Source organism: Sminthopsis crassicaudata, chromosome 5 (genome assembly GCF_048593235.1).
Source record: "Sminthopsis crassicaudata isolate SCR6 chromosome 5, ASM4859323v1, whole genome shotgun sequence".
Taxonomy (NCBI): domain Eukaryota; kingdom Metazoa; phylum Chordata; class Mammalia; order Dasyuromorphia; family Dasyuridae; genus Sminthopsis; species Sminthopsis crassicaudata.
The window spans coordinates 223,224,184-223,236,278 of NC_133621.1; positions in this window are offsets into that span (position 1 = coordinate 223,224,184).

Sequence of the window (12,095 nt, forward strand, 5' to 3'; positions counted from 1 at the left end):
GGGAGGGAGTTTTGCAGAAGCTGCAGATAACAGAAAAAGTTTCAAAATTTAGAAATGCAAAAATATATATATAGTGTTATATAATATAACCTATATCAAATACTTAACACTAATTTTGCAATAAGGTACTATAAACACTCCATAAAAGAAAAAAAAACTTTTTTAGATTTTCCAGATTGTGGGAACATTGCAGCCCTAACCCCCATAATGTGGGAGGGATCATTGTACATACATACAGGATATCCTGGGAAAGGCTTCTTGAAGAAAGTCTAAGATTTTAAGAAGCAGAGGTGAGGAAAGAGAGCATCTAGGAATAAGGGACAGCCAGTACAAAGGCATGGAACAAGAACTAAAATATTATTTATGAAGATCAAACAGCCATAGTAGCTGGACCGTTGAATACAAGGGGAGTAAAGTATAAGAAGAGTGAACACTGGGAAGGGGCCAGATTGTGAGGAAATTCAAATGCCAGAAGAATTTCTATTTGATCCCTGAAATAATTGGGAGCCATGGAAATTTCTCAAATATCAAGTTGATATGGTCAGACCTGCACTTCAGGAAAATCACTTTGATAGCTGTAAAGGAAAGTTTGGAGTAGGGAGAGACCTGAGGCAAGGAAACTGACTGCTGCTATACTCCAGATGAGAGGTAAGTATCTAATCTAGGATAGTGGCTGGGTCAGTGGAGGCAAGAGGCTTATGCCAGAGATGTTTCCATCTTTATCTCAAACTTTTGTCCTCCATGCACTCCATGCTCCAGCCAAACTAAACTCACCTTTTCTCTAAACAAGTACCAGTACCTTTGCTCAAACTTTGTTCTCTCAAAGGAAGGACTCTTACCCCTTTTGACTTGTTGTATTTCTACTTGCCTTTTTTTTTTTTAAATTCTGAACAATTGTGAATAAACCCCAAACAAAATGGGCATTTCCTTATGCATAGTACAATAGAAGAGGATTATATATAAAACCGCAGTTTTCTATCAGCTTGCTTATTTTAGATGTAACAAACTCAACATTTCACTTTCAAAGCTATCCTGCTTATCTTGCTGCTTTCTTGATTTCCTTCTGTTCTCTTTTTTCTGTTTTCTTTTTTTAAAAAAGAAAGAAACCTGAATGATCTTTTTTCTCTTTCTTTTTTTCTCTTATCCTTATTTGCCCTTATCCTCCTATCCCGCCCCACTGGGGAAAAGAAATTAATTCCTTCTAATAAATAATAGTTAAGGAAAAACAAGACCAAAAACCTTCCCATTTTAGCTAGGTCTGAAAAGAGTATGGTGTTCTTGATCTTGAATAAGTCACTTCTCTGTCAAGAGGTGATCTACTTATATTTTAAAATCCAACCCAAAATCACTTTTCTGTCAAGAGGTAATCTACTTATCTCTTAAAATCCAACCCAAATATAAGCCTCTCTGAGAAATCTATCTTAATCCTATGAGCCAGTAGAAACCTTTCCCTTCAGTCCTCAACTATACTTTATTCTCCATCTCTCTAGTGCACTCAACTTATAATTCGATATGCCTGTCCCCCTATAGTTGAATAGATTATAAGTTCCTTGAGGGTCCAGACTGTGTGTATTCTAAATTCTTATAATCTTTAAGATATAGCACAAGGCTCAGCATCCGAGCAATAATAAGGGCAGAGCATTTGGAGTTTTAGAGGATTCTAGCAATCCTTTCGTAATAATGGAGCTTAAAAATCAACAAGGAGGGGAGGCAAAGCAATACACATGTATTATGTGCCATACACTGTACTAAGCCCAGGGATACAAATACAGGCAAAAAGAAAAACAGACCATCCTCAAAGAATACATAGCATACAAAAGGGAACTGGGAATGAGGGAAGAAGTGAAGTCAGCCAAGTGAAGAGAGGAATAAAGCTGGTGTGGGCTCTTCTTCAAAATGCAAGTTCTAAGAGGACCTTATCAATCAGAGAAGGGGGCTGGTCTAGCAGATGGATGTTCCAGGGTGAGAATGCTCCAGGAATTGATAGATGGTTCTGATATTAAAGTCTCAAAAGTCAGAAGCACAGTTGGGAGAGGGGAAATAATAAGAATTAGAAGAATCATTTTTTAAAAAGAAATTATGTCCACAAGGTCTTAATGTTCTACATCCTCACTGGGGCCAGTGTCGGAGCAGAGGCTGCTCCAACAGAACATAATTTCTGGCAGGTTCTATCATGCTGAAAATGCCTTGTAGTCTAAACTAGAAAAACCACTAACCTACATGTGAGCATTCTTATAGAGATATATGACTTAGAAAAACATGTATTAACATCATCTAAGCTTTATTATATATATTTTTCCTGTTTAAAAAAAATTTCCCCATTAGAGCTTAATCTTGTTCCCACTGTACTTTGGAGTATTGCAGCTGCCTGTTTGACAGCCCTGGATGAGACAGCTGAATAAAGCCTGCTTTCTGAGGACCATCTAAGGATAGGGAGCCTCACTACTGACAGGTATGCCACTTGGTGAGGAATATAGACTTTACTAACTCATGACATAAATAAAAATGTAAAATATCTCTCAGTCTTGGAGTATCCAGCTTCTGCCATGATAGTGTCAGAGTGGTAGGAAAATAAACAGAAGCTGCTAAAAATCACCATCTTCAGATGATACATATCTGACTGCTGGTACTTTCAATGTGAGATCTTTGTTCAAGGACTAAGGGAATATATTAATAGAGGAAATGAATGATGTTAATCTTGGGATATTCACTCTAAACAGAACCAGAAGGAAAAAGAAGTTGTAAATAAGAAATAAGGCTAACAAATACCCCTTGGAAATCATTTGGGGAGGTTCTTTTATTGTCTGACAGAACGCCACTACAAACATCAGTAAAATCAACAGGCCCTGACAACAGATTGGATATGAGGGATGAGAGAGTGAAGAATCCAGAATGGCACCTAAGTTTTGAATCTGGGTGACTGAGAGTATGGTAGTACCCTCAACAGTAATAGGGAAGTTAGAGATGGAAGGTTTGGGGGTAAGATAATGAGATCACTTTTGGACATGTTGAATTTAAAATGTCCAACAGGCAGCTGAAGTGGTGAGACTGGCAGCCAGGAGAGATTAGAACTAAATAAATGTATCTGAGGAGCACCTACACAGGGATGATAATTGAATTCCTGGAAGCTGATAATATATCATCAAATGAAGTAGTTAAGAGGCAAACAAGAATAAGGCCAGGATAGAGGCTTGTGGGTCACTCATAGTTAGCAAGCAAAGTCTGGATAAAGATCTAGCAAAGAAGCAATCAGACGAATGGGAAATCATAAGAAAGCAGTGTCACAAAGACACCAAGAAAAGAGAGGATCAAAGAAAATAGGGTGGTAAGCAGTATCAAGGATAACAGAAAAATTAAGAAGGATGAGGATTTGGCCATTAAGATATCATTTGGTAACTTTGAAAAGTGCAATTTCAATTGAAAAGATCAGAAACCAGCCTATAGAACCTTAAGAAGCAAATGAGAGAGAAAGTAGTAGAGTCACCTATTGTAACTGGCTTTCTTGATAAGATTAGCTCTAAAAGAGAGGCAAAATGAAAGATAATAATTAATGGAGATGGTCTGATTAATCAGGGATTGTTTTAAGATTGGGGGAGACATGAGAGGAGACATTTTCTAAGTATAAAGGAAGTAGCTAGTAGTCAGAGACTGATAAAAAGAACAGTTTACTGCAGAAGATTGGATTGAATAGTATTGCAGAAGATTAGATGGAATAGGATCACTTCTGCATTTTGAGGGGGTTGCCTTGGCAAGGGGAAGGACTATGCCTACAAATGAGACAGGGGTGAAGGAGAGATATTCAGAGATTATAGGCTGATTACCAACAAGGAATATAAACCTTAGAGAACCATGAATCAGGAAATTTATTTCTCACAGACATTCAAAATTAAGGCTCCCAAGCCTTATGGTTCTATCAGGACTTGGAAAATGGTAATTTGGGTATATAATAGGATGATCAAGAGGCCAGTTAAATTGATCTTTCCAGTTAAATCTGATTATTATTGCTGGGCAAATTCATAGTAACTCAATAGGAGAGAAGACCCGGGGGGGGGGGGCAATCAATGAATGAATGAATGTTCTATACTAGGACAACTCCCCACTTTATCCACCACAAGGGTTTTGGGCTTAAGAAAGTTTGCTAACCTTTCATACATGGATTAGATGAAGTTTCCTAAGCTGATTAGAATCAGTACAAGCAGCTTTTCATTCCTTGCCTAAATGAAGTTGACTAAACCAATACAAACTACACAGGAACTTTCCAGCACAGAAGCAGATCAAAGATGAAATCACTTCTGTCAGTTAGGGCCTAGCAAAAAGCCAATCCCCACAGATATCTGGGAAAGGCATCTGAGTGACATAGACTAGAAGTAGTCTCTCTCAAAGGAATAGTCTCCATATTTTTTTCAGTGAAATATGAGATAAGGTTCTAAGGTGAGAGGGATGAAAAGATTTGTAATATTCCCTGTGGTGAGGGGATAGTGAAGTGATTGGGAAGGTATAAAAGGATTACCTCATTGCTATATAGACCCAATTTAGATTGCACAACATAAATTTGTATTGCACCCAATAAGCATGGTTTCATGATTTTCTCTAGCTTTGTACAGCTGAACATGAATAGCAACAAAAGTAATAGATAATGGGAATAATTCGAGGCTGGGATATTAATATTTTCAAAGAGCTCAGAGATAATTCTTGCCCTCAAGAAGCATATATTCTAATACGGGGGAAAATCACATTAGGTTAGAAAGTTTTGTTTTCGGGGGTCTGGGGAGGAGTCTGTCAAGGTGACAAGGAACAAGTCAGTGGTAGGAGGAAAATGGTGAAATGGCCTGATTGGATGTTGGATAGGATGTGGAGCTAAAGCATAGCCTATGTCTAGAGTCAGCAGTAGATACAGTGTGCTAAGTGTCCTAGGGAGTAGAGAAATGGGGAAAAAATGAATAGGGATATTCAACTTTCAGGTCTAGTGTGGACAGGGGCAGGAGGGGGAGGAGCAGGTCACAGGTGCAGACCTGTTGGCCTGGGTAGATGGCTAGATGGGATATAAAGCTAATGCATTATCTGTTATCTAGTTCCAGCAATAGATAACATGAGTAGATTTAAACATACTCAGTTCCCAAACAAAAATGGCTTGGATTGTCACCTAGATGGCAAGTAAAATGCTTTAGTTAGCAAATATTTGGCCTATTTGTCCTGCACAGAGATGGTGAGCCAGCCAAAGACAATATTTTTTTAAAACACAAAGTCATTTGTAAAATCTTAAAAGGAAAGGCAATAGAAGATGATGAATGATATCACATTTCACTCACAGTGTCAGACCCAATTTGGCAAAATTATCCCAAGAAAATTTAAAGATGGAAAGAGAAAGGAAGAAAATAACAAAATTTTTAAAAGGGAAAATTCTGCAGATTACTACAATAAACTTTTCCCCATAAAGGATAGTAAAGCAACTACAGGCCTAAATGTGCTTGTAGAGAAAGTATAAATGGCTCTGAAGAGAACAAACATTGAAGTATAAAATGGCTCTAAAGAGAACAAACATTGAACCAAATCTTCATAAAAGAGATCTGCACTAAAAAATGACAACTGTGAGGATATTAAAGGACTAATTTGCAAAGTATCTGAATGCAGGACAAAATAGGAAAATTATTTTTTTAACTTGAACATGAACAATGATGAAAAAAGTCAACCAAGAGAATGTAAACAACTATTGATCTATTTACCTTTTTCTCTTCAAAACAAAATTTTTATGAGAATCAGTTATAGATTCATCAAGGACACACTGGAAGGGTCTTAGTAGTAAGTGACATACCACAATGGACTACATATTTATCAACAAACAATTGACTGAAAAATATAAAGAATGCAAGCTCCTACTCTGCTTATTGTTTGTTGAGCATTTGACTCAAGAGTGGAAAAACAATACTTTAAAGGTTCTCTTTCCAAAAAATATTACCCCTTCATCTTTGAAAAATAAAACAGAGATAACTTAGTTCAAAACATAAGTCAAAAAAAAAAAGAGGAAATAAGAATCCATTATGGAAAGATGAGGTGTTCCAGATGCTACTGTTTGCAGATGATGATTGCCTGTTTCAAGTCCTGAAATACTGCAGAGCTCTCTGAAAGACTCATACCCATCACATATGTTTGGTCTGATCATTCACACAGGAAAAACCAAGTGGATAGTTAATTTCTTTTGCTCAGATGGTAATGTCTAGATTGACAAACTATAGATCATGTTCATAAGGATATAAATCTGAAGAAGACAGTACAAGTGGATAATGAGCTAGGCCCCTGAGTTAAACAGGAGTAGGTGAATTTTATTCTGTTAGTATTGTATCAAACATACCTTCAAAAAGCTAAAAAATGATTATACACAAAGGCTAATGGAGTGGTACAAAATGGGTGGGAGTAAACTGCAGTATGTAATAAATGAGAAATTTATAAGGACATGAGTAAACTGTCACCAGGAAAAATCATAATGAAATAAATAAGAAGATGGGCTAATCATATGCTAAGGATAAGGAATGATAAGTGGACAGTCATAGTGTCACACTAGTATTCTCAGGATGTTAGGAGAAAACAAGGAAGAACTGAAGAAGAATGAAGTGAACAGAAGCAGGAGAACAATATATGTGACAATATTATATTTCTTTAACAACAACTTTGAGAGACTTAAGAACTCTGATTGATACAATGACCAAATCCAACTTCAGAGGGCCAAAGATGAAACACATACTCACCTCCTGATGGAGAGATGATGGGCTGAAAGTAAGGAATGAAGCATTTATTTTTAGATACAGTGATTGTATAGATTTATTCTGCTTGACTATGTTTACTGGTAACAAAAGAAGAGTGTTCTTATTAGAAGAGAGGGATGACTTATGAAAGAGATTGCTTATGAGAGTGATACAAATAAAGTATTAACAGAATCAATGAAGAATTTTTTAAGTACATTAAAAATAACAACAACGGGGCAGCTAGGAGGCACAGTGGATAGAGCACCAGCCCTGAATTCAGGAGGACCCAAGTTCAAATCAGGTCTCAGACACTTAACACTTCCTAGCTGTGTGACCCTGGGCAAGTCACTTAACCCCAGCCTCAGGGGAAAAAAAAATAACAACAACAACATTCAGAAGAAATTCAAAGGGGAACAGAAATAAGCAAGATAATTTTGGCAAAATAACATTAACTTCCTACATAGCCTTGCTCCAGATTCTCTTCAGTCCTCTCTTTCAAGAGGTGAAGAGCTCCTTCTCAGAGGCTCCATTTGAGGAAATCCCCTTGTGATAACTGGGCTCTAATCCTAACTCTTCAGAATTCACTGTTGCCCTTGGCAAGATTATATCATCACACACACACACACACACACACACACACACACGCACAAACATACGCATATATCTTTCTTCCTTTAGAATGGAGGCTCTTCTCTTTTTTGCTGCTTATACTATATATTCAAATGCCTGGCACTTAGTACATTTAATCTATTATCTTTCTAATATGCTGAATGAATATACTTTGAAAAACAAGCTATATATAACAAAAATTCTATTTTGTACATAATCTTCTTTGTTCTAAATACACACGTGTATGTGTATAAATATACACACATGTATATAAATGTTCTTATTTGCTAATATTTCTTAACTTTAACATAACAAAAAGAAAAAATAGTATATTAATGGAAAGTGAAGAAGGGTTCCCCAGCCTTGGTGGACTCTCTATGGAGAACTTATAGGACATAGATAAGAGTTGCACAAGAAAGGCAAGGATAGATGGGTTGGGGGCTGTATCATTAGAAAGAACATCTAAATTGGTGAGATTATAGAAACATTCAAGGATGTTATGAGATAGTGGTAGGATTTGGTGAATGACTTTTCAACTAGTTGCCCTGTGTGTGAAAATTTCTTATTAAACTTCTGCTCATACACAACAGATATCTAATCTGTATTGCATTGACTTGTGTTGTATAGTAGTGCCATGCCAGGGGAGCAAGGTCAGTGAACAGCAATCTTTAACTACTCCTATTTGTGCCTTACTACTGATTTAGTGCCTAAATGGGTTTCCCAGTATGAATGCTCATTCTTGGCTCTGGGGAATAATCCCCAGAGGAATTACAAGGAATTTGTAATTCTCTCTATCTTTTAATTCCAATATCCCAGTCAGAGACAGTATTCTAGTTAAATTATCTCTCTTCTGTGGGGATGTTTTCCCCTTAATTACCTCCTCCTAACTATTCCCCAAAAGTACACCCAGACTAGAAAATGCCTCCTGTGTTTAACTATATCTATAAAGACAAAGTACACATTTAAACAAAGAAAGGTAAGCAAACTCTCCTCGAGTCCAAAGGGAACAGTTTTAGTCTTCCATGAGAACGCCTAAGTGGAGAAAGGAGACACAGAATTCTGTCCTGAAAGACAGCATCTTTCCCAACACTCCTTATGCCCAATCAATGTGCCCTTTTTAGTAGCAGTGTCTGCCCATTCTTCTGATCTCCGGCTCAATATGGCATCTTGGGACCTCTCTCTACTGGACTCCCTAAAGCCTCCTCTACTCCAATTCCCCACATCTAGTCAATCAGTCAATAAGTATTTATTAGCGATCTACTGTGACATCCTGTCAGAAACTGGATTCCTCTGAGTTTGGTTTTCATTTATACTAAATGAAATAACTTTTAAGGTCACTCAAGGGCAGAAACAATGATTATGCATGCCATGGAGAGACTTTTTTTTTTTTCTAATTCACTCCAAAGACTTGCAGGAGGCATCTAAAGGGATCACCCCAAAATGGCTGGTTTGGGGGGCCCTTTTCTATGATTAGGTACTGAGCTGTTAATGACCTCCTTATAAAATATATATTCTTATTGACTCTTAATTTGTCCAGTCCCTCCTAAAAGCTGGTACCCAGAACACAACAAAACACTCAAGATGTGATCAGAAGGAACATTAACTATGTTAAAGGCACTGCATTGGGGATTGGAGTAGGAGAGGAGAGGCTGGGAAAACTCCAGAGGATTGCCAAAGTCCCAGATAACATCATGGCACAATGAAAAAAGCCCTTGGATTTGAGTTTGAGCTCTGCTGCTAGCTTGCTGCGTGACTTTGGGCAGATTATATTACTTTTCTGGGCCTCAGAAGTCTCATCTGAAAAGGACCATTAGACTGGATGAATTTTAAGGTCTCTTCCAGAGCTAGTTCCTATGAGTCTAGGGAGAAAAGAAAGCTTGAAAAGTATTGGGCATGCTCAGGAAAACAGCAAAGGAGACAGTTTGGCTACAGTGGCAGGTTTGTGCAGAGAGATAGGTTTGGAAAGGTAGGTTGGAACCACACTGCAAAGAGCTTTGAATGGCAAGCTAAAGCATTTGGTTTGGATTCAGTAAAGGGAAGACATTCACTCACTGGAGGAAGTGAGAAGGGTTGGCAGCAGTTTGGAGGATTGGGGTTGGGGTAATGAAGCAAAGCAGATCCTGACTCTGGGCTTTCTTCCTCACCCCAGCAGCCTCTGTGGAAATGAGGGAGGGAAAAGAGGACAGAGATGAGGAAAGGAGAGGCTATTTAAGTGGCTGCATTCGGGCATCACTGTCACTGTAGCTTTAAATATTTTATAGACCTGGGAATGCTCCTACTCAGAGCAGCCCCTGCATACTGCTCCAGCACTGTCAGTGACTAAAGTGGGGTGTACAAGCATGCACACACCCACCAGCACCCTCACTCTGAGTATACATGAGCCAGCTGATTTTTCTAAATGTACAGACCTTCCCCTTTTCCCAGCAGGATGGGTTGTACCCAGAAAGCACCTAGAAGGGGAATTATCAGGTCATGAGTCTCTCCCTACAGAACCAAGGACAGGCTCCTCATGAGGTTCCTCACTAAACACACACACACACACACACACACACACACACACACACACACACGCCTACTCACAGATAAAGACCCAACATATCCTTGTCCTTTCAGATGCCATACTGCTTATAGGAACTTGATCCAAAAACTACAGAAGGTGAATGGATCACTCCCAGAAACTGCAGAAATTTCCAAGCCCTAGTAGCTTTGAAAAGAACTTCTTGAGTCAAGGATAAGATAAGCCCAGGTCACCAGGCAGATGGAACAGAATGATGGAGCTCTCTGGGAATCCACAACGTGGCCTATCGGCCACACCTTTTGCCAGGACACTTAGGTGGGAAGGAATAGAGCAGAAGACAGAACTGAGTTGCTTATGACTGCCAAACAGAGTGTAGAAACAAAGCAATGGAAATTGGGGTAAAGTAGAGCAGTGGTTAGACACCAGCATGCTGGGTAGTTAGATACTTGGAACCCAGTCCATAATAGGTTTTCCCCTCTGCTGCATAACCCCAAACACACTTCTTCCCTAGATCAGGGAACCACTCCCCATCTACCGATCTATTATTCTCTTTCAACTTTTCCCTCCCATTCTGTGAGGATGAGGGGAGAGGGAAAACCACTGATTATCCTCTACTCCACTGCCAGTCAGTCATAGCAGCCAACATTTGGAAATATATTTCTTTAATTGTTTGCTTTTATTTCTGTGATATTTCTAGTTTAAAAAAAAAAAACACAATTTAAAAACACAATAGCAAACTGCCATTCATCATGAGCTTGTTGGTCTATAAGTGTATTGCTCAGAACTGAGAGAGAAGAAATTTTCCCAGTTGAAAAGGGGATTTATTTTTCCTCCACAACAGCTGGGAAAGGGCAGAGACAATAAGAATGGTTCACTTGTTTTAAGTAATTTTGCAAAGTGCATATGTGTACATATTTGATTAGATCAAATTGATCTAGACTTTTAACCCAGTGTTAGAGAAGTTAGTAAAGAGAAATCTGGTGGGAGGGAAAAGTTGGTGTAGGTTTTGCCCGAAGGTGCCCTTTGGTACCAAGTGATGAGGCCTTCTGTTATTTATTTCTGGAACTAGAAGGTTTTTGGCATACATATCTTCTAGCTAAATGAAGCTCAGAGGACCCCACACACACACCTATTACTGACAGACCCCCAAAAAAATCCCATTAAAAATAGAGGCAAACTCAAAAACACAATGAGCTCAACCTTGTACTCAGTCACTTTCATATCATAAGATCACATGGGCTCTATTGCCTACTCTCAACACACAAACAATACATAACAAACATACACACACAGAACAATAGAAGTTAAATGTCAAGGAAAACACTGAATGTAGAATCAAGAGACAGGGGCTATTTTCTGCCATCTGTGTGACCCTAGGCAAGTCATTCTCCTTTGTAAAATGATAGGGTTGCACTAATTGATCTCTTCTCTCCTGTAAATAGTTACACATTTTTTTCAATACCTCCACAATACATAGTTACACATGCATACACACGTGCACACACATGCTCACATACACATCCTCACTCCTCCACAGCTCTACTTCATATTCTCTCCTTCCCTCCCTCCCACACTCCTTTTCTCCCATCCATATCAGAAATCCCCTCTCACAAAGCGCTCTTAAGAGCACCCCCAGATTATCTCTCCCTATTCCCACCCCTGCACCTGCTGCTCGCAGAATCCCCTTATTTCCACCCCATCCTCCTCTGCAATATCAAACCTTCCATATACTGGGGGTGTTATCCTTTCTGTCATTTGGTCTTCAGGATTTTATGAAAACCTAGGGCTTTGGAAACAGCAGAGAAGATGAAACTCTAGACAGAACTTCCAGCTTGTTTTGACATTGCAAAGAAAGAATAAGTACCCCTTTCTATACCACCCAAAACTAGGGGTTCTCAATTTTTGTGTGTCCTAAACATACAGAAAAAAAAAGGCAGTGGAGTGAAGTTTATGAGACCTGCCTCAGAATAATGTTTTCAAACACACGGGATTACAAGGAAAACCAGAGGGGAGATATTTTTTTCCCATTCAGGTGATAGATCTCTTGAGATGGATCCACAGAGTTTCACCACCAGCTAACATTATCCAACCTAGAAATAAGACAATCCTAGGGGATCAGAAAGGGGGGCCTAATGACAAATCATGTCACATATCTGAATCTGAGTCCTCATCTACAATATGACCAGGTTGAACAAGATAATTTTAAAGTGTCTTCTGACTCTCACATT